The sequence below is a fragment of the Aedes aegypti genome, chromosome 3 (assembly GCF_002204515.2).
Source record: "Aedes aegypti strain LVP_AGWG chromosome 3, AaegL5.0 Primary Assembly, whole genome shotgun sequence".
NCBI classification, from domain to species: Eukaryota; Metazoa; Arthropoda; class Insecta; order Diptera; family Culicidae; genus Aedes; species Aedes aegypti.
This window is the reverse complement of record NC_035109.1, coordinates 266098040-266121977: the sequence shown is the minus strand read 5'-3', so window position 1 is coordinate 266121977 and position 23938 is coordinate 266098040. Positions and strand designations below refer to the sequence as shown.

At 37.0% G+C, this 23938-nt stretch overlaps 1 protein-coding gene across 4 annotated transcripts in view; it reads right to left on the bottom strand.

The window, feature by feature from the left end:
- LOC5573733 (zinc finger protein jing homolog) overlaps window positions 1-23206 on the bottom strand; it is a 337954-nt gene extending 314748 nt beyond the window's left edge. For 2 of the 4 annotated variants that reach the window (XM_021848706.1, XM_001654710.2), the window contains exon 1: window positions 21588-23206. The gene's annotated coding sequence lies outside the window, so the exon portion shown is untranslated. The remainder of the gene's footprint in view (window positions 1-21587) is intronic. The other 2 variants (XM_021848707.1, XM_021848708.1) reach the window with 2 other exon arrangements.
- Between the last annotated feature and the right edge of the window lie 732 nt (window positions 23207-23938).

Below are 23938 nucleotides of genomic sequence, written 5' to 3'. Positions count from 1 at the left end.
AAGGACTAACATTCGAGGAAGGCGAAATCTTCTTTGCCAAAACTTTCTTTTCTCACAACTACAGTTTTATTAACCAAACAAACGGTTGCAAACTATTCGTTTGCAGTACAGCAAGTTAATTAGAGCTGCTATGGTTAGCGTAGAACACATTTAAATATCGGAGAAAAATTTCCCTAATATAATTACGCCAATGTACGTTGTTGCTCTTGAGTTTGATGCTGACCTCGAAAACATGGCTGCCTAGCACGGGGCTGCAGAATACCGACAACTGCTTGAAATGGTGTATGGCTATCTTAGCTTACCGCACGAGACGTGACGAGAATGAGTGATGGAAATGTGGCTCGATTAAGGGCTTCCTGTTCTTGAATTGTGGGCGTTAAAAGGCCAAAAGGTTGGAACTTTACTGATATTGGAAATTTCCACTGATTCAAATTAAGAATGTTTTTACGCTCAATTTAAATCAAAATTCAATACAAAAATATTGAAGTAATAACCGTGATTGACAAGAATATCGTCAAGAAGTCCGATATTACAGAAATTGAAATTCATGAAATTCATTCTGTACTATCATCATCATCAAGCATCAAATCGTTGTTTCTTCACTCGCTTATTCTTTCAATATCTTGATCGATTTTCCAGACTAAAGTTGCATCCCTTTGATTGCAAATCATGCGTTTTTTTTACTCCGTCGCCTTCCGTCTCGACTGCATCCGCGAACAGCAGTTACTTTGCTCCATTTTTTGTTCTTGCTGTGCGAACTGCAATTTCCGAGAATGTTGTGTCGTCGCTGTCGACAGCGAAATTCGAAAAAAAAGCTCGCTAGTAGTTAGACGGAACACCTTCCGCTGGAGGCTATTTTAATTTTCCACTGTCTGGAATCGGTGGAAACAAGAATGGAAAGATTCAGTAAATGGAGCCAACAGACGAACCCGACCAGTGGAGTATTATATAAGTTTTATCTCAATTATATGAAAATTTGTTACAAATAACAATTTTGTTTCAACTTAGTTAGAAGCTTTTGTGGTGGAAGGGTTAATGACACAATTCGAACAAAATCAGTTCAAATAATAATAGCTGTATGTATAAGATGTTGGCTTGTTGGCTATCATGTAAAACAATTGCTTACCCGATCAGTGGATCACAACACATTTTGTTACTCAGTAATCGATTCTAATTTATTGGTATTTTTCGGTGACACGTATTGACTTCCTATTTAGATTTTTTTTTTTTTGAATTTTACGTTTCAACCTACTTTTTTATTGAGTGTTATGCGAAGGAACAAGCTGACGTGTTCGGATTCGCGCGCAACCGGAGTGATTTTCTTCTTGGTTTCTTGGGCAGTGCTGTGCCAAGGCTGAAGGATAAATTGGTGAGCTCGTTTCATGCTTTCATTTTTAATCTGTAAAATATGTATATTAAATCGTTACAACGGTGGGACGTGAATATGATTTTTCATCTAACTATGAGTGGTTCGTCATTGTGGGTGTCGGCTTAAACTCTTATTCACAAATTATTTATGTTTTTTTTTAAAACCCCCTTTTAGTTTTATTTTACAAATTTAAAAAAAAATTGAATGGTTTGACACTATAAGTCAAGACTTGCAAAAGGTTCACTTTATTCAACGAACTTTGAATGGTTCACCACTGTAAGTGTCAGCTTAAGAGTGTTCTGTTATGGTCCAGTCAATAGATTTTTTTCTTTTCATATGAGTAGAGTATGTACACAAGCTTTCGTCCAGAAAACTTTGAATGGTTCGTCACTTCGAGTGTCGACATTATTTTCTTCTGCTTGGAAATTTTCATATCAATTGAAATTATTATATTTGTTATTATGTTTGTATCTCACAAATAATTGTTCAACATGGTCTAATTGCTTATCAAAGTGAATCCTGTGACCAAACGATCCTCCCAATTAACAAACATCCCTCCCAGTAACCTTTGTGGAGATGCAGAGACAAACACGATCTCCAAATAGCAAAGATTACACAGAAACATTCCTTCCCCCAATCCCACCTAACTGCAAGGACGTGGCCAGCGCTAGCCAATCCAAGCCGAACTTCTAGTTAATTCTTTGTGCATCTTCACTGACTTCGATATATCACTGAATAGCAACCATTTATATGTGTAGACAGTCTAAGCACAGCTAAGCTTTACATGTACGTTTCAACCTACTTTTTTATTTCGGTCATATTTAGAAAATGATGACATAAATTTCGGAGTTTGCCATAAATGTTTCAAAATTTCTGCCTGGATCTTTATCAGTTGAGAACATGGTTTAGGAATACTGAAGTAGTTGTAGTAATTCGAAGTCTGAAGTCTAAAATTTTTTCAACAGTTTTGTACTTGGACCATTTTCTGAAATTCCTTCGAATTTCCAGGGAAACTCTTTCAAACTTCTTCAGGGAAAATTCCTTATAATTTTCAAAGAATTTCCTTCAAATTTCCAAAGGGAATTCCCTCGAACTTGCAAGGGTATTTCCTAGGGAAACTCCCTTGAATTTCCAAGGTGAATTTTCTCCCAGTCCCAGTGAAAATTGCCTCGAATTAAGATGAAAAATTGCCTCGAATTTCCAGGGGAAATTCCATCGAATTTTCAGGGGAAATTTCATCGAATTTTCAGGGGAAATTTCATCGAATTTCCAGGGGAAATTTCATCGAATTTCCAGGGGAAATTTCATCGAATTTCCAGGGGAAATTCCATCGAATTTCCAGGGGAAATTCCATCGAATTTCCAGGGGAAATTCCTTCGAATTTCCAGGGGAAATTCCTTCGAATTTCCAGGGGAAATTCCTTCGAATTTCCAGGGGAAATTCCTTCGAATTTCCAGGGGAAATTCCTTCGAATTTCCAGGGGAAATTCCTTCGAATTTCCAGGGGAAATTCCTTCGAATTTCCAGGGGAAATTCCTTCGAATTTCCAGGGGAAATTCCTTCGAATTTCCAGGGGAAATTCCTTCGAATTTCCAGGGGAAATTCCTTCGAATTTCCAGGGGAAATTCCTTCGAATTTCCAGGGGAAATTCCTTCGAATTTCCAGGGGAAATTCCTTCGAATTTCCAGGGGAAATTCCTTCGAATTTCCAGGGGAAATTCCTTCGAATTTCCAGGGGAAATTCCTTCGAATTTCCAGGGGAAATTCCTTCGAATTTCCAGGGGAAATTCCTTCGAATTTCCAGGGGAAATTCCTTCGAATTTCCAGGGGAAATTCCTTCGAATTTCCAGGGGAAATTCCTTCGAATTTCCAGGGGAAATTCCTTCGAATTTCCAGGGGAAATTCCTTCGAATTTCCAGGGGAAATTCCTTCGAATTTCCAGGGGAAATTCCTTCGAATTTCCAGGGGAAATTCCTTCGAATTTCCAGGGGAAATTCCTTCGAATTTCCAGGGGAAATTCCTTCGAATTTCCAGGGGAAATTCCTTCGAATTTCCAGGGGAAATTCCTTCGAATTTCCAGGGGAAATTCCTTCGAATTTCCAGGGGAAATTCCTTCGAATTTCCAGGGGAAATTCCTTCGAATTTCCAGGGGAAATTCCATCGAATTTCCAGGGGAAATTCCATCGAATTTCCAGGGGAAATTCCATCGAATTTCCAGGGGAAATTCCATCGAATTTCCAGGGGAAATTCCATCGAATTTCCAGGGGAAATTCCATCGAATTTCCAGGGGAAATTCCATCGAATTTCCAGGGGAAATTCCATCGAATTTCCAGGTGAAATTCCATCGAATTTCCAGGGGAAATTCCATCGAATTTCCAGGGGAAATTCCATCGAATTTCCAGGGGAAATTTCATCGAATTTCCAGGGGAAATTCCTTCGAATTTCCAGGGGAAATTCCTTCGAATTTCCAGGGGAAATTCCTTCGAATTTCCAGGGGAAATTCCTTCGAATTTCCAGGGGAGATTCCTTCGAATTACCAGGGGAAATTCCTTCGAATTTCCATTGGAAATTCTTTCGAATTTCCAGGGAAAATTCTTTCGAATTTCCGGGGGAAATTCCTTCGAATTTCCGGGGGAAATTCCTTCGAATTTCCGGGGGAAATTCCTTCGAATTTCCGGGGGAAATTCCTTCGAATTTCCGGGGGAAATTCCTTCGAATTTCCGGGGGAAATTCCTTCGAATTTCCGGGGGAAATTCCTTCGAATTTCCGGGGGAAATTCCTTCGAATTTCCAGGGGAAATTCCTTCGGATTTCCAGGGGAAATTCCTTCGAATTTCCAGGGGAAATTCCTTCGAATTTCCAGGGGAAATTCCTTCGAATTTCCAGGGGAAATTCCTTCGAATTTCCAGGGGAAATTCCTTCGAATTTCCAGGGGAAATTCCTTCGAATTTCCAGGGGAAATTCCTTCGAATTTCCAGGGGAAATTCCTTCGAATTTCCGTGGGAAATTCCTTCGAATTTCCGTGGGAAATTCCTTCGAATTTCCGTGGGAAATTCCTTCGAATTTAAACGCTGCTCTAGAGTATGTCACCGAACTCTGATGATGTTGAGGAGGATTATCAAGCCTGCTTAAAACTCATGGATGAACCTGGAGAAGTCATCCATCTTCTCTGGCATTCGTGAAGAATTTAGTGAAACAAATCTTTAAGTACATCTGGAAGAATTTTTGGAACAAATTTCGAGAAAATAATGCAAGAAGCTCTGTAAGAATTTTTATACAGATATTAAAAAAAATCCTGAAGTAATTCAAGAAAAAAATTGAAAAATTCCATCAGGATACTTTTGAAGAAAATGTCTAAGAATTACCTTGTGAGAACTTCTGGAGAAATCATTGGAGAAATTTGTGAAGAAACTCCAGGAAAAATAAAGAAATATATTGAATAATCTCTGAGAAAATGCAAAGGGAAATTACTGAAGTAATGCTTGGAGTGACTATTGAACGATTTTGTTTTGGAAAAACTCCAGAAATATTCTATGGCAGGATTCCTTAAGAAACAACTTGGAGTAATAATTGAAGAACTCTCGCATAATTTATGATATCACCCTAAAAACCATTGGTAACCGAGTGTATTGGTCCTTGTTTTCAAGAAAATGAATGGACAAAGATGAAAACTATCACCCTGTGATCGCAGCACTGTTAACTAACGTGTACATCGATTCGTTTACTCAGCTACACACCAATGGCTTTTGGGGCGAGATTATAAATTATGCGAAATCTTTTATAGAATTATCTAGAGGAAATTTGACAGGTCCCTTTGACAGAATCAATGTGCAGTAAGTTAATAATCCTCCTAGTTCATTGTGGTCATTTTTAGGCGACATTTTTCTCACACATTAGGAAAGTGAATGAGATCTTCAGGAAAGTGAATGAGAAGAAATTTATGCCGCATAATAAAAAGCGCTAGAAAGAAATCCCACAAGAATTCATTGTGAATTTCTTAGAAAAACTCCTCCATAAATTTATCAATAAAATTCCTTAAGATGTTACCACGAGAATTCCAAGAAGTAGGTTTCTCAAAGATTCTTTGCGAAGGAATTAATTAATAAATCCTTGAACAAGTTACATAAAAATGTGAATTCATGATAAGAATCGAGGAGAAATCCTAGGTAGAATTCTTGATTAAATCTGTGGATCTGAACAATTTCTTGGAGATATTCCGGAACAAATAGCTGTTAGGATCTACGAAGGATTTCCTGGAAGAATCTGATGGTAATTTTCGCATGATTCCTAGAGGTGTATCTGGATAATTTCATTCCACATATCTAAAATCCTCGAATAAATTCAAGTATCCTGAACATAATCCTTGGAAAATAAAAAAAATGGAATACTTTTGACAGAATCATTTAAGGGGTCTCTAAAAGGGCTATCCATTAACCGCGTGGTTATTTTTTTGGGATTCCTGACCCTACTCCTTCTCCCTATACAAAAATTTTAAAATTTGTGTGGACCGTATTCATTGGCCGGGGGTCTCTCCCATGAATGAACACGTGGTTTATGGTCGACTACGAGAGAAATTCCCCTGGAAATTTGAGGTAATTTCCCATGGAAATTCGAGGGAATTTCCCATGGAAATTTAAAGGAATTTCCCCTGGAAATTCGAAGAAATTTCCCCTGGTAATTTGTGGGAATTTCTCCTGGAAATTCAAGGGAATTTCCCCTGGAAACTCGAGGGAAATTCCCCTGGAAATTTGAGATAATTTCCCATAAAAATTCGAGGGAAATTGCCCTGGAAATTTAAGGGAATTTCCCCTATAAATTCTAGGGAATTTCCCTAGGAAATTTGAAGTACTTTCCCCTGGAAATTTGAGAGAATTTCCCCTGGATATTAGAGGAAATTTCCCCTGGAAATTCGAGGGAATTTCCCCTGGAAATTCGAGTGAATTTCCCTTAGAAATTCGAGTGAATTTCCCCTGGAAATTCGAGTGAATTTCCCATGGAAATTCGAAGGAAATTCCCATGGAAATTCGAAGGAAATTCCCATGGAAATTCGAAGGAAATTCCCATGGAAATTCGAAGGAATTTCCCACGGAAATTCGAAGGAATTTCCCACGGAAATTCCTTCGAATTTCCAGGGGAAATTCACTCGAATTTCTAAGGGAAATTCACTCGAATTTCCAGGGGAAATTCCCTCAAATTTCCAGGGGAAATTTCCTCTAATATCCAGGGGAAATTCCCTCAAATTTCCAGGGGAAAGTACTTCAAATTTCCTAGGGAAATTCCCTAGAATTTATAGGGGAAATTCCCTTAAATTTCCAGGGCAATTTCCCTCGAATTTTTATGGGAAATTATCTCAAATTTCCAGGGGAATTTCCCTCGAGTTTCCAGGGGAAATTCCCTTGAATTTCCAGGAGAAATTCCCACAAATTACCAGGGGAATTTCCCTCGAATTTCCAGGGGAAATTCCTTCGGATTTCCAGTGGAAAGTACTTCAAATTTCCAGGGGAAATTTCTTCGAATTTCCAGGGGAAATTCCTTTAAATTTCCATGGGAAATTCCCTCGAATTTCCATGGGAAATTACCTCAAATTTCCAGGGGAATTTCTCTCGTAGTCGACCATAAACCACGTGTTCATTCATGGGAGAGACCCCCGGCCAACGAATACGGTCCACACAAATTTTAAAATTTTTGTATAGGGAGAAGGAGTAGGGTCAGGAATCCCAAAAAAATAACCACGCGGTTAATGGATATTTGTTCCGGAATATCTCCAAGAAATTGTTCAGATCCACAGATTTAATCAAGAATTCTACCTAGAATTTCTCCTCGATTCTTATCATGAATTCACATTTTTATGTAACTTGTTCAAGGATTTATTAATTAATTCCTTCGCAAAGAATCTTTGAGAAACCTACTTCTTGGAATTCTCGTGGTAACATCTTAAGGAATTTTATTGATAAATTTATGGAGGAGTTTTTCTAAGAAATTCACAATGAATTCTTGTGGGATTTCTTTCTAGCGCTTTTTATTATGCGGCATAAATTTCTTCTCATTCACTTTCCTGAAGATCTCATTCACTTTCCTAATATGTGAGAAAAATGTCGCCTAAAAATGACCACAATGAACTAGGAGGATTATTAACTTACTGCACATTGATTCTGTCAAAGGGACCTGTCAAATTTCCTCTAGATAATTCTATAAAAGATTTCGCATAATTTATAATCTCGCCCCAAAAGCCATTGGTGTGTAGCTGAGTAAACGAATCGATGTACACGTTAGTTAACAGTGCTGCGATCACAGGGTGATAGTTTTCATCTTTGTCCATTCATTTTCTTGAAAACAAGGACCAATACACTCGGTTACCAATGGTTTTTAGGGTGATATCATAAATTATGCGAGAGTTCTTCAATTATTACTCCAAGTTGTTTCTTAAGGAATCCTGCCATAGAATATTTCTGGAGTTTTTCCAAAACAAAATCGTTCAATAGTCACTCCAAGCATTACTTCAGTAATTTCCCTTTGCATTTTCTCAGAGATTATTCAATATATTTCTTTATTTTTCCTGGAGTTTCTTCACAAATTTCTCCAATGATTTCTCCAGAAGTTCTCACAAGGTAATTCTTGGACATTTTCTTCAAAAGTATCCTGATGGAATTTTTCAATTTTTTTCTTGAATTACTTCAGGATTTTTTTTAATATCCGTATAAAAATTCTTACAGAGCTTCTTGCATTATTTTCTCGAAATTTTGTTCCAAAAATTCTTCCAGATGTACTTAAAGATTTGTTTCACTAAATTCTTCACGAATGCCAGAGAAGATTTTGCCATTTGATCCTTGGATGATTTCTCCAGGTTCATCCATGAGTTTTAAGTAATCTTGTCAGAAACTATTACTTGAGCCCATCTAGAGATTATTAAGGAAATTTTTCAAACAAAAATACCAAGAAATGTTTCCATTAATTTCTGCAAGGATCCATGCAAGAATTCCTCAATTAAATTTTGTAGTTATACCACCATGGAGAACTTCAGGAATCTCCTAAAAATTCGGTGTTCTTTTGGTTTTTGTTAAAATATTCCCATAAGTGAGTTGTTGTCCTCTCTTTAAAAAGATGTAATACCATCAATATTCATGAAAACTTTAAAAATATATTTTACCAGTAATTCTCCGAATACTTTCTCTGGGATTACAGTACTACTACAGTAATTTCTTCTGATATTTTCATTTAAAACCGTGAAAAATTGCGAATTCTCACACGCATTCTTCTACGAATATATATCTTCCGTGTGTATGACAGGAACAAATACAGAACATCGATTTCAATCGCATAAGTAATGTCGGCCCGCCGCTATGGATCAATGTTTGAGGAAGTACATAGAGTTGCAATTTTCAAACTAACAAAGGATGGTTCGTCACTACAAGTGACTACATAAATTCTTATTCCTGTTGCATGTAATTTTAATATACTCATACCTAACATTCCTTCCTCATACCAACTAACTGCAAGGACTTGGCCGGCGCCGTTATTGATCTATAATGTGAGAGCTGCTAATATGTGCACTTCGAGAGTGAGTGGAAAGTCCCATCCCTTATTCATTTGGATCGAAGTGCAATTCTTACCAGTTCCGATCAATCACGGAGTAGCAACCATTGACGTGTACAGTCAGTCTATGCTATGATTTATGGAAAATTAATGAGATTGGTATTTTGGATCGGAGTTTTCAGATCTAAGAATATTTTTATCGAAGATAGAACGAAAAAAAAACAAGAGAATTCGACACAGTCTCACAGAAAACTTTAAGTTATCAGAAAAAATAATCTCAAAAGTTCTTTTTCAAATTTTTTGTCAAACATTTTACTTAAATAAACATAAAACTGATACACCAGATAAACTCATTCAAATTTAGATTCAAATTCTCACGTCAATTTATGTTTTTGCAATGTTTCTGTATTTGTGTAAGAAAAACAGGGGGTTTAATCACGGAAGCGTCCAAGAATGGGCCTGTTTGCGAAGATGAGTGTCGTCAGATAATATGTTGCCTTTGATCCAAACGCACGAAGGTCCCGTGAAGTATTGGTCTGACATTACAGCCGCGATGTTATAGAAAGGTGTAAGTAGAAACACGTCAATCAAGCGTAAATTAACGAAATGTGTCAGAACAATCAAAACGTCTGATTTGGGTAAATTCTTAGATAAAATGATAGATAAAGTTCATAAAAGTACTGTGAAAGAAGTAAAATTAAATGAGAAACCTACACAAGGATACCCTCAGTATATTTGCAGAAACCTTCCGTTTTGTGCAGTAAAACGTTAAATGTAAAAGAGTTAATTGACTTCTAGAGAGATCAAAGAATGTTAGATTTAAGAGACCGCGTAGTCTTTCGAATTTGGTGAAATATTGAACTACAGAATATCGAATAATCGAGAGTCAACTATATCCAGAGAAATGCAAAAAGAGATAGCTTAAATAAGCTTAATTTACTCTAATTTAGTGTTTGAGCTTAGCAAAATGCCTCTTCAAAACTTGTTTTGGCCAAAGCTGGCCCTGGAACGGTTTTACTTCTATTTTGCATACACCTTCAACTTTTTATAGGGAGTGCAAAGAGTTACATGAACATTATGTAATGGGTGAAACTGAGTTATAACTATTAGCTGGACAAATTTATTCAAGCAGGTGCAGGGATTGAATTGTAAGAAAATTGAGAGTATCTATCACATACCGCTCTCTGTAACAATCATGATTCACAACAAATCATGAGAGTATATTTATTGCCTACTTGTACCGCTCTGATTATATCGGGGGGATAACAATGTATGATAATACACATCTAAACAAGCTCCAAAGCTGAAAGGCACAAGTGCTACAGGATGTTCTGGGACTGTTTATCATGTCAGTAAAGTAAAACATCTACCCCTAATGGTAAATAAGCGAGAAAAAGTGGTTTTATCAGCGCTCTGTCGTTGAGGCTCTCCTTCGCTGTTGCTTTTTATCAGGCTTGTTAGAACTTGTGAGATATTGCCGATCATGAACCGATGTTGATGGAATCATTACAGAGGAACCAATTGAGAACGAATTCTGCAATGCTACAGGTGATAAACCGTCCAGATCAAAGCATTGAGATCACAATTATTCCTTATTCAAAGCAATAGTTTTTTTAGGATAACTTTATTATATCAAAACCATTTTTAACAAGTTTTCAAAATCGCATTTTTAAATTTCATTGATTGCTTTCCTCGAGGAAATATTTCAATAGTCATTGAGTTTATCAACAAGAATATAAATCCTATAGCACAATTTTTCAGCTTAAAATAGTCGCTCTCCCCGTTGGAACGTAATGCCAGAAATATAGAGAAGTGTATGAAAACCCTGTATGTAGCTATGGAATTAATCAAACAGTTACAATGTTGCGTTACAGTCTTATGGAACTGTAACGCAACATTGTAACTTAGCTTCTTCAATAGAATACGATGAGATTACTGAACATTAGATCTAATTCCCAGTACAAGAGTGCGATAAATTCACATTAAAATCCCCCATCACTTTATCCACCACTTAATCATGGGAAATTTACGGCCATAAAATTGAGATCCCTTTGCAGAAAACTGCACTTTCCAACCGAGTTTGAAGAACTCAATTTTCATAATTAGAAAATCACACCTGCCATCCAGTTTCGATGCAATTAATCTTCCCAAACACAGCGACAGACCATAGTCCAAAATTGCGCCCCATATATCAACAGGGAAAGTAAGCGACAGCGGTCTTGTGAGCTTAACAGATTGATTCAGTACCGGCATCAGTTCCTGCTAGATGCCAAGTTACGTGGCCATCATTTTCGCCCTAGAACAGTGGTTATCAAACTACGATTGACGCACACGAGCTAAATTACAATCGTTTCTTCCACACATAACCTTGATATTAAAGAAGGATTCTAGTCTTGTAAAGAAGTATGAAGACATAGAAATTTCTTATAAGATCGTAATCAGTAATCGAGCAAATATATGAAGTGAAAACATGTTTCTTTGTAAAAATTGACAAATTGGGTAAACTTGAATTCCACAGATGTTTGATTTGTCGATTTTAAATAAAAAAAACTGCTTTTCCCATTTTTACTTAAACCTAAAGTAAAATCCACTTAAAAACATTAAATTTTAATGCTTTCATATCTTGCGGCCCATGTAATGTTTGAAAAGTATTGATGTGGCCGGCATAATCAGCTAGACTGAGGACCACTTCCTAGAAGCACCGTCGGTTGATGAAGGTGGCACGGCGCACAGCGAAAACCAAAGAGAAAGATTTCCCTTGAAAAAATAAAACGAAAAACAAATCCAAATTTGAAAAGACCCTACTCGTGCAACCGTATAGATGATGGGACGACCGACGACCGTCCCAATCCTATAAACTCTTCCTGCATGTCGGCCGTTGCTTCGTTCGGCTCATCGTCGTCGTCCGCCGACCCGACCGAGCAGCCGAACCGCTGCACACTGGGGCAGAATCGAAAAAACGCGGAAACAACCTGTAATTCTTCGGAATGAAGAGATAGACGTTTGGTGTCTTCAGCGAAAATGGTCCTTTCAACGAGCCCGATGTTTTGAGATAAAGTCATATATTTTTGTATTATTCGCATAAATGGCTCATATGCCATTTCGGTCAAATGGCATTTTAGGTGTATTGCTTTAGGTGTAATTATTGCTGAAGACGTCAATGTTCCAAGGCCTACTATTTTTAAAATATAGAAAATTTTCGACAAAAAGGGTGCTAAAACCGTAATATTCGAGTTTTGCTTGTATTTTTTCAATTAAAATGCCATATATCGCCTATGACTATGTCATTTATTGGCATAAAGCAGGTCAGGTAAAAATTGGACGGTAAAAATAAAATTTTGTTGGTTTTTTAAAGAATATTTCCAAAAAACAGAGATATTGCGTATAGGTCATTCTTGAGATCGGGCAAGTTCGGGCAGGTGTTTTCATCGCCATCCACTTACGAAAGGTCAGAGCATTATTGCCTTTTAATTTCTAGGATATGATATTTAATATATTTTTTCTATGCGGTCTGGAAGTATGCTAAGCTTATAAAAAGGTTAAAATTTATTCTACATCACAATGAAGCAGTTTTCCAATGAAAACAAAAGTTCAAAATAATAATGAATATTCTTGCAGTTCATTGGTAGCTACATTTACCCAAATATGTGTTATATATATTGCCTATACATTGCTCTATTCGCAAAAACGGCCTAAGCGCCAGACTCATTGTATCAAACCATTTCGGTTGAATGACAATTTAGGTATGTATATGATTTCTTCGGCAAATTTGATCGTTATTTTATGCTGACTTATTGCTAAAGATGTCAAATTTCCAAAGCCCACGATTTTTGGAAAACTGATAAAATTGTTTTCAGTACCATATTTGATTTATCCGTACTACGCTCAGTAACGAAGTTTGGCAAACTTGTGTTACACTTGCACTCGTTTGTTTGTTACACTCTCAGTACTTTATAAGTTTGTATATTACCTATCCTGTCATCAAATTTTATGCAAATGCAAGAGAAATTATCGTCTTTATTTCGTCTATTAATAGAGTGAATACATCTGTGCATTTCGATAAGTTTGCGTTTTGGAATCATTTGCTGAAATCCAATATGCTACGAGTACTTCATGCACGCTGTATAAATAACTGTCCAACATAGGAAAGCTGTACAAGGTTTGACATAGTTAACCACAAGAATATTCATCATTATTTGGAACATTTTTTAATTCGAAAACTTCTACTTCAAGCCTGTTTATAGCTTAGTCAACTTTAAGATAGCATTGAAAAAATATATTGAACATTATGCCCTTGGAAAACATGGACATTAAAGCCTTGGCCATTTATAAGTGGATATCGATAAAAACACCTGCCCGAACTTGACTGATCACAAGAATAACCTATACACAATGGCCCTGTTTTTATTGAAACTGTCGTAAAATAATCAAACAAACAAACAGCTCTGTTTCATGCCAAGAAATGACATAGACCTAGGCGATATATAGCGTTAGCGTAGTTACGGTATATTTCGTAGATTGGATACTAGCAACATTCATGTTTCTTTTTAATAATCTCATCCTGACTACTTTCAGGAGACATAGGCCTAGGCGATATATAGTATTAAAACTGAAAAATTACAAGCAAAACATATAACAATAAATATTTTGAACAAAATTTCTTAAAATTTTGTTTGTCAAAAGGCTTCGGAAATTTGACATCTTTAGCAATTATTTTCAGGATAAAATAACGATCAATTTTTCAGAAGAAACTATATAGCTACCTATATATCGAATCGAACGAAATGGTTTGACATAATGAATCTGACGTTTAGGGCATTTTTGCGAATAGAAAATACATAGTCAATGTATATATCAAATATTTAGGTTAATGTATCCACCAGTAAACCGCAATGACGTTAATTATTATTCTGAACTTTTGTTTTCATTGAAAAACTGCTATAATAATGTTTAACCTTTTTATAAGCTTAGCATACTTCCCGATCGCATAGAAAAAATATATCGAATATCACATCCTAGAAAATGATAGACAAAAATGCTCTGACCTTTCGTAAGTGGATGGCGACGAAAACACCTGCCCGAAATTGCCCGATCGCAAGAATGGCCTATTCGCAATATCTCTGTTTTTTGGAAATATTCTTTAAAAAATCGAACATAATTTTATTTTTACTATCAAATTTGAACCAGACCTGCTGTATGCTAATAAATGTCATAGTCATAGGCGATATATGGCATTTTATTTGAAAAAATACAAGCAAAACTCAAATATTACGGTTTGTAGCGCCACTTTCTCGAAAATTGTCTATATTTTAAAAATAGTAGGCCTTGGAAATTTGACGACTTCCGCAATAATTTTCAGCATAAAATAATGAACAACTTTGCCAAAGAAACCATACACCTAAAATGCCATTTGACCGAAATGGCATATGGGCCATTTATGCGAATAATACAAAAATATATGACTTTATCTTAAAAAATCGGTCTCATTGAAAGGACCATTTTCGCTGAAGACACCAAACGTCTATCTCTTCATTCCGAAGAATTACAGGTTGTTTCCGCGTTTTTTCGATTCTGCCCCAGTGTGCGCTGAAGGGAATCTCTCTCTGTTTTGGTTGTTCTTCCCGTCTCTCTCTCCTTCTGGCGCATGCTGCTGCACCAAACCGCGGCACGCTCACACACACAAACATAGCAACAATCTCGTGCCGAGACGCGAGACGGGACGTGATTCTTCCCGATCTTATTTTCCATCGGGAATCGTGTTCGGTGCTCGCACTCTCACGTCACTGCTGGTGCTAAGTCCAATGACGACGACAACGACGGCGACTACGGTGCCAAGTTCTGGGGTTCGGGATGACGACGGGCCAGCATGGTGGGAAAGCACAGATGTGTAGTCAGACGTTGCACAGGCCGTCATTTCTGGGAATTGTTATCAAACATGGAATGTGATAAATCGGGGATAAAATCGTGGTTTGTCCCGACACACTTAAAATAACTGAAGCTATTCACACACGGGTAATTTATGTTCCATTGAGTAGTCGAATGACTGGTCATTAGATGAATCATGAAAACGAATCTAGCTTTGCGCTGAAAAACTATGAGTCAATGAATGAGTGTGATACTCGAGATCATCATCCTAATAGTCATGTCAGTTGACTAAGCTTGAAATTGGTTAAACTTGCTTACTTTTCTGTCAGGAAATATCTGCAACAGGTATTTTGAACTGTTTCAAGTATTCCAGAAACAATCAAAGGGGAATTTTTTTTAAGGAATTCTACCTAGATAAATTACTTCAAAACGCTGAAAAAAAATAAATGTTTTTTATTTTTCTAATTAAATTTATTTGGTAACTTTAAGAAATTCTCCTGGAGTAACAGCTGGAAAATTTTATTTTTAGTTTTTTTTTTCTGAGTGAAAATCTGTGGTTTAACTTTATGAGGAACCCCAGGGAGAATTTATTTAGAAACTCCTGTAGGATTCACCGAAATTGCTCCTGATGCAAATTTTGGAGCGATTCTTGAATGCGCTAATTGCTGAAGAAACTCCTTGGGAAATGATTTGAAGTATTACTGGAGAGCATCGGACCTCTTGGTTGAATTCTTGTGAAACTTTTCTGTATGCACGAAAAAACAATTTCTTCGGAAACACTGACATAATCATTCGTTGGTTTTCCTACAGGATTTTTTTTTTGGAAAATCTCTACAGGATTTTTTGGAAAATCTCCTGGTCTGAAAAATTGAAAAATCGGTCGTAGAATTGCCGAAAGAATGTCTTACAGGAAATCCTGAGAGAAATTGCGGGATTATTTTCAGAACACTTCCTGTGAAATTAGAAGAATAAAGGTTGTATTTTTCAAGGATTTCTTGGAGAAATTGTGCAGCAATTCGGATTTCTGCATAATAAACGGTTCACTCACTCACTCGAATCGCGTTTTTTCAAAACAACATGTATTTACTTATCTTGATTAATCTGTTAAGTATTTCGTATTAAAAATTCTAGTAAAACATGCCATAAAAATTTACTGACTTGAATGTATTGCTACATAATCCATGTACAGTTTTTTGTAGGCGTTTGCATGGAAGAAATTCATGAAAACATTTCTTGGATAATTCCTGAACCCAAGAACTATGACCCCGAATTTCATACTTCCAATTATACTATTTTTCATGATTCCATAACCCCAAATTACATTAGCCTGGGAAAGGAATTATCAGTGAAATTTTCTGTGTTATCAAAGAACAGGATTAAAAAAGTTTTAGAGGAAAATTGTTTATGAAATGGTGATAACAAAAAGTTATCTGCAATCGGGTCAGTACTGTGTATTATATATCATTTGGGGTAGCTTTCGAAGTCGTGTAATGCGGGGTAAGTTAGAAAGTTGAAGGTTAGGGTGTGGTTTTTCAAAAGTTCTCTAGGTCAAAAATTCGTATCCTTTTCTGAATCTAAATCAAATCACATAAAAAGAGAAACCTAATAGTTTGAATCAACAATATTAAGTTTTGTGGCGTAAGCTATTTTAAGGTGAATTTTCTAGCTATCAAATTCAGTGAATTGCTACTTTCCAACCAATTTTGATTGCTCTTGGCATCATTCTCTTCAAATCTAAAGTTATAAGAAGTTTTCCTAGCATCAAATGTGTCTAAAATCAAAACTAGATTCAGTTAAAAGTAGTTTTTTGACTTCATGACTATTCAGTCGATTCCAAATCTTATAGCATGCCTTTACTATACGACATAATTAAATAAAAAAATAAAAAAAAACTTTGATTTAGTTATTTAACAAATAAAAACGCGAAAACATTATTTTTTACGTAAACATAAACAAATTTTTCAAATTCTCCGGTTAAAAGTTTATACTTAAACTGAAACTTTTTTATTTATGTGCTTTTATTTATTTATGTGCTTTTTTATTTATGTGCATTTTAACTCGAAGTTATAACAAAATGCTTTGTAAACTTCAGTCAACTAGTTGAAATTTAATTTCCGGCAAAAAAATAATACGATCCAAAGAAATTTGATTTTTTTTTCATTAAAAATCGTGTTTTCGTGTAGTTTCTGTTGAATAACTGAGTAAAAACAATTTTTAAATCCAATTTCTTGCAAACACAGTTTTAAATAACTTAATTAGTTTCAAAAGCACGTCAAAAGATTCAGTCAGTTGAGTATTAATGAACTTTGAATTGAAAATTTTGAAGAAAATTTCCTTCGAATAAAACTAGTTTTTAGACAAATTTAATGTTCTACAAACTTTTTATATATAAATTTTGAAAGCAATGATGCTTGGTCAGAAAATTACAAAGCTAAGAAACCTTTACTGAAGGTCTTATTTCGTAACTTCAAAATTCACCTTCAAATTGCTTGCGTCACCTGTAAATCTTAATATTTTTGACTATCTTTTTATGTGATTCATATTCAAGTATGTTTGAAGGAATCTCTTGAGAAATAATAAAAAAAAACTCAGGAAAAAGGCAGATTTCTGTATTTAATTCCAGAACAAATCCTTGAAGGTATCCTCAGTGTAATTTTTGGATGAAAACTTAGGAAAACATATCCCTGATAGATTTTACGGAGTGTTTTTTGCATAATTGGTTGGAGGAATTCCTGCAAGGTTTCAAAAGATTCCTTGCATTTTATTTTTAAAGACTTTGCTGGGATTGTTTTCTGAACAGACCACTGGAAGAATTATTCAAAAATCCCTGGAGAAATTAATGATATTTATTTTTTGGAAAAGTTTGCACGAATTCAAGGAGGAAGTTCTTATAGAATTCATTGTGGAGATTTTTAAAAGGAATATTTGAAATATATATGCTAAGCAATATCTGTATATTGATGTAGGAAGAATTCCCCTAAAACATTTCGTAGAAATCCATCGGTATAAGCTATTTACCCCTGAAACAAATGTTGATGGAACCTATTTAGAGATTTTCCAATATATTCTTCGAGGGGCCGTTTGGAGCAGTGGTTCCCAACCTTATTGAAGGTGTGGACCCCCTTTTTGTTTCTACAAACATTCCGCGGATCCCTGAAACTGGATGTTCTTGAAATAACAGTTCATGGAAACAAAGATTTTCTTATAATAATAATCGCAGGACTAAATCATCTTGCAAAACGTCCCTTAATGCTCTCCCTGACAATCGAACAATTATCTCCACAGTCATTCAGAACAGATCTGGTGTAAAGCCTTTCCAACAATTAAGGACACATCTTCTGAAGATCTTGGAAAGATCAATTGATATATTTGGCGGGCACTTACTCAAAAAACTGCAAAGTTGTTCAATCTCTTGACTATCCAAGGAATTCCTTAAAGATTTCCTCTGTAATTGAATTGTTTTATCCCCAAAACACTTAAAACTTAAACTTTAAAAAAAACTACGGATTACGGTGAAATTTCACCGTAATCTCAACAGTTGAAAGTTCGGTGAAAATTTACTGAACAATCTGTAAAATCGTTGAACAAAAAGAAAAACAAGAAAAATGTTCGACCGGGAATCGAACTCCCGACCTACCGATCTGGAAGCAGGCTTGCTACCACTAAGCCAGCTTTCACTGCTTGTTAGAGGTGTGCAAAAACTGAAACAAAAGCTTCCTTCCTTGCTGCCAGAGCGGCTGTCACACGATTTCACAGAAGTTCGGTGAAAATAATGCTTTTACCGAACTGTTCGTTAGTATTTCACAGGGTTACAGTAAGATTGTTTGTTTCACGATTTTTTTTCTGGTAAAATAGTAGATATCACCGATTTTCTCCGGTAAAATAGTTTATTTCACGGATTTTGTCGGTAAAATTGTGTTATTGTGCCTATTAAATGAAGTCTTTTGTAATAATTTATAATATCAAAATTAAGATAAAGCGTAGTAAAATTCTGAACTAAAAAAAAAACTACAAAATGGAACCCTTTGATAAACACTTAACAAACCAATTGCATGGAAAAGATTGTCACATGACACAGAAACTCTTCAAACGTAATGTTTGAAATCCAACAGGTGTCAGCTCTAGAATCTGCTATAGGCAATTGCTAATAGAGTTCTTTAGAGCTCGCTATGGACCTTGAGAAGAATCCACGACAATCTCAGCAAGAAGTCTTTGAGAAACTTGTCAACATTCCGCCAAATCTATCCTTGAAGTGCGCCGATAACCACTAAAAAAATAGTCAAAGATCTCATTAAAAAATACTGCTTGAGTAATGAAGCAATCCGGTAAGGATCTTTATCTTCATTAGGTTTCACCAATGTTTCGTTCCACAGGATTACACAGGAAACACGCAACCATCTATAGCAGAATCTGTTTTAAAATAAACCACAAATACAGCAGAAAAATCCCAGGAAGGATTTGAGAATATAAATTCCAAAACTTCCTTGAACAACAAAAAAATAATTATCTGGAGAAATCTTGAGATCTTATTAAAAAAAAAATGTATTCTTGGACGAATTTGTTTTACGATAACTTGGCATATCTTGCGGTATGAGTCTTTCGAGTTCTGTAATAGATTTTTGGCAAATTCCTCTTAAGAATTGTTGTGGACTGTTGATAAAATCAAACATGAGAACCAGGCTCTGTCCTAGCAGGGACGTAACGCCAGAAAGAAGAATGATAAAATCTTTGAAGGATTTCTCGTAAGATCTTTGGTGGATTTCTGAAATTCTTCAACAAACTCAACGGCCAGAGAAGAGCGTCGTAACGCCAACTACACTGATTGATTAGATAAAAAATCTGTGAAAAAATCTAAAAGTATCTTAACCTTGGCATCAATTAGTTGATTATATATTTTTCCATCGGCCAGAAAAGAAGAAGGGCTTCCGTTGCCCACCCTCTCGCGCGCCCATGGAGAAAACCCCTATTGCAATTTCGGGAGAAGTTCCTGATGCAATTCTTGAAAGAATACTTGACCAAATACTCAAGAGATATTTATTGGAAGAATACCTTGGAGCAAGCTTGGGAATAAATTTTATTCTAGACGAATTCAAGCAAAAGAAACTGCAAGATTTTGAGAAGGGATCGTTGTAGGTAATTCAGAACCTAAAGAAAATCCAATAGGTATCTTTGGATGAATCTTTCAAAGGATACTCGAAAGGTTTCTCGGAAGAGAAAGCTGTAATAAACATTGTGTATGTATTAAAAATTGTTGAAACAAGCTCAAATAACATATAAAAGAACAGAGACATGTATGGAGCGGTGAATATGTGCTAGTTCATGGATTAAATAAACAACAAATTGAGTAATAATCTTTTTTTTTAATGATTTTCAAAAACACAAAAAAAATTGAATATCACTAAAAAGCTATCTTGCGATTTGTATTGAGGGCCATTTAACTCTTAGCAATTAACTTTTACCGTATATGAAAGGATATTTGGGAAAAGCTCCCCTGACAACCGGAATGTACGTATAGTTGAAATCACTTTTTTCGTACTTATGGTTATAGCCTGATTCGCTGCTGACAAGTAATTTCTCGGCCTATCTTGATGCGTGGGAAATTTCTGCAAGGAATCGATCAAGAATGCGCTTTTTTCTGATCGCAGTACGCAATTGAAAAGAAATGTCAGTTCAAATGGGAGTCGCTGTAGAAAATTTCTGCCAGAAATCGGCAAAAAATTTCTTTAGCGATTCCTTTTCAGTAGGAAACCATGCTTATATGTGCAAATATTCCGTATAAGATGACGTCAAAAGACCTGCAAGTGGCTATATGTTCATTTTTAATATGATGAACATTGACATACAATCGCATTTCAAAGCTTTTTTGACAGCTGCTACGGATAAATCCGACTTACTTTGTACGTTTATACGGAAGTTACAAAGTACCTCAGACAACCAAAATGTCGTATGAACAAATTACTTTTTGCGTTATGCGAGGCTTACTTGTGCAAAATTTTACGTATAAGATGTCGCGAAAAGGCCTCCTACATACAAAAATGGAGGCGATATACGTGCATATATTATGTGATAAAAAAATGCATACAATGCGAGGCTATAAATTTTCTATAAATCTGACGATTTCATGCACCGTGTTTTACGGATTTGATGTAATGTGTATGAATAAATGAGTTATTGCGTGAACTTTTGTGCGACTTCAGGTTGTCTGGCACACTAATGAAATCTGAAAATAGAGATTTATGGGAGGAAACTCGTGAACCAAACGATTTTATTCGCCATGATAGAGTTCCATATCCTTTACCGGATTTTCATACAAAGTAAGCCCAACATGTATGAGTGGATCGGAAACTAGTGGTGAATTGAAAATTGTTGATTGCCCTATGCCATAAACGAATTAACTGATGGTAGTTGCTAAGAACTCCTATTTAGTAGTATTGAAATCGAGTCAAAAAGTATTCATTATGACCGCTATATTTTGTGTACTTATACAGTTTATTTTCTTATTATAAATTACGTAAAATACTGTGGGCTATATACTGACAAGCCGCACATGAAAAATAAATAAAACTGCAGACAGTTTTGTATAGTATCGCTAAAAAAAATACCAGAGCTCAGATTCTGTTTGTGCTGTAAATTCCACACCACAAAAAAAGATGTCCGCGAGAGTTCGACATTTCCGCAATGGCTCCCGTCTGTTTTCATCGCTGAAAACGACATATCAAATGGTAAAATTGTCCAGTTCAATGCATTAAAATAATCGCCCTGAATGGTTCGGGTTTAGTTTGAGATTAACGCCCACGTAAAAAAATCGCAAAAATCTAATTACCTTCAAAATTTGGAATTGGAGTTTATCAGCTTCACCGAGGGGGGATGGGGGACGTTCACCACAGCATCCGGAGGTAATCCATATTGTTGTGCCCTCTTTCTAGATTATCGGCACACGTGCCGTTCAACACTTTTTCGATTCAAACACAAAACAAAAGTTGAATATCGATCCTTGTGTTTTTCACTGTGAGACACTCTTCTAGTACAGAGGTAATCCCTACAAAACGGTGTCTTCGCGCGGATGTATCCTTCTTTTCCCGATTCTCACTTCTTGGAATTGGCACTTCCACGAATTTTGACGGCACAGACTGCTCTGCACACCACCTTCGCCGTCTCACTTCCGTCGCGAATCCGATCGAACCGAGCACCGGAAGTCGTTCTGCAGTTTGATGGCGATACCGAGAACGCGATCGTGACCAATTTCCAGGAAGCATTCAATATCTTGGTCGTATGGAGGAAAAAGCATTAATTTTCTGTGGCGATGGTTGACGGGCCAACATAAAATTTTCTTCCCTACCGTGCACTCTGGATGGGTTTTGGGTGTGCGTTTTCTTCTTTTCCTGGATGATGTTGGGCTCTTGCGTCACGTACACAAACACGGGAACGCGCGCGCATAGAACCCGTGTGGCGGCCGTTTATGCTGCTGGCTGACGGTTCAGGGAATTGTATGCTGAGGGCACAAACACACGGAACAGAGCGCAACGCGAGGAGTCTTTTATTCCCGAACAAGGGCCAAATCCGGGAGGGCGACAACGTAACAAACACTACCGAGAGAACGCGGACACTCCAGAAAGCAGCTCTCGCCCTTCACGTCCTCCTATCGACCCTTGGCCGTTCTTTAACGCACACCACACAGAAGGTCGGTCGGACTCGACGGGCCTTCAGCCAACGAATCTCTCTCCCGTATCCCGTTCCGTCCTGCGATGATGATTTCCCTGAGGGAACACACCTCTTTTCCACCGTTCACCCGCTTCCAATTGCTGTGCTCTTTCTCTTATATAATAGGCATTAGAGGGCCGCGCGCTGATATGTTGCGGAGGGCAGCAGCAGCAGCAGCATAAAATCATTCAAACGAACACATGTAAAAGCGCGCGGCGAGTGCTTACAGCGATGCCCCTAAACTATACGAAGCCGTCGACGGCGGCGGATGAGTATCAAATTCACTGAACTGAAAATTTCTATCGCAGGCAGTGATGGCCCGACACTCACAATCAATCTCCCACACTCTCTTTTCCTGATGTTGTTGCTGTTGCTCTTCACACACAATAATCACTCACACTAGTGGCAGTACTTTGTGCTATACTGAAGACAATCGGTGAGGGCGCGGATCCATTCATTGATGGAGATGATAAAAGTGATCGATATTATTCTTCTAACACTACTGATGAACAATAGACAAAATGACGATTAGTGGAAGCGTCTGGCACACATAAACACACCTACACGAAATTCGTCTCGCTTTTTATTTTATAAAATTCCCTTCGATTTCCCTCCTCTCTACCCCAAATAACATTAGCCAAATGGTGATCGATTCCCTCAAGGAAGAGTGTCTTCTCACATAAAACAATAACGCGCTCGCAAAAAACCGACGGTCATACAACGGTACTGTCCCTTCGGAGGCTCAAGGCGGACTGGATTTTAAACCCATACATTTCCAATGTAGAACCTCTGGCTTTGATGGGCGCGCGCGAAGCTATCATCGTCGATACAAACACGACGACCCTCTATCCGCAGCCAGAACGCACTCTCCCGCGGCCACTCACCGATGCGAGAGCGAGATTCCACCAACCCAGAACAGAAAACAAAGCACTCACCGACCAATCGAGGCGAACGGACGCGAGCATAGATGCAGAAGCGCAGCAGCATGAAGAAGCATAGTCACCCACCCGCGCTCCGACCCGAGCGCGAACCTCTCGATAGGGGATAGAACATTGCACTCACACACATCTGAACGTCCGTTCGCCAGTCGGTTTGGATTGCTGTAGCTATGCTCAAAGGCGGATGATCGATTTTTATCGTGCGAGTGTTTTCATCAGTGTTTTCCATTCTTTTCTCTCGTGCATAATATTATCTCGGCGCGATGTTTTTTTTATTTGAGCACTATCGCTGCGCAGTGGTCGCAAGTTGCATAACTTTTGATTATTTTGTAGGCTGAATACTTAACTGATAGTCTATAATTTTATACATATTTCTTATCTAAATAGACGCATTTCGTGCCAACTCGAATAGATGTTACACGGAGAAAATGAAATAAACAAAAGTGAGTTCAATCTACTCAATTCGAGGGATTCGTGTGTTAGCCTAATTTTGAGTTGATGGGGTAGAAGTTGTTTTCATTTGCAGCCATGCGAA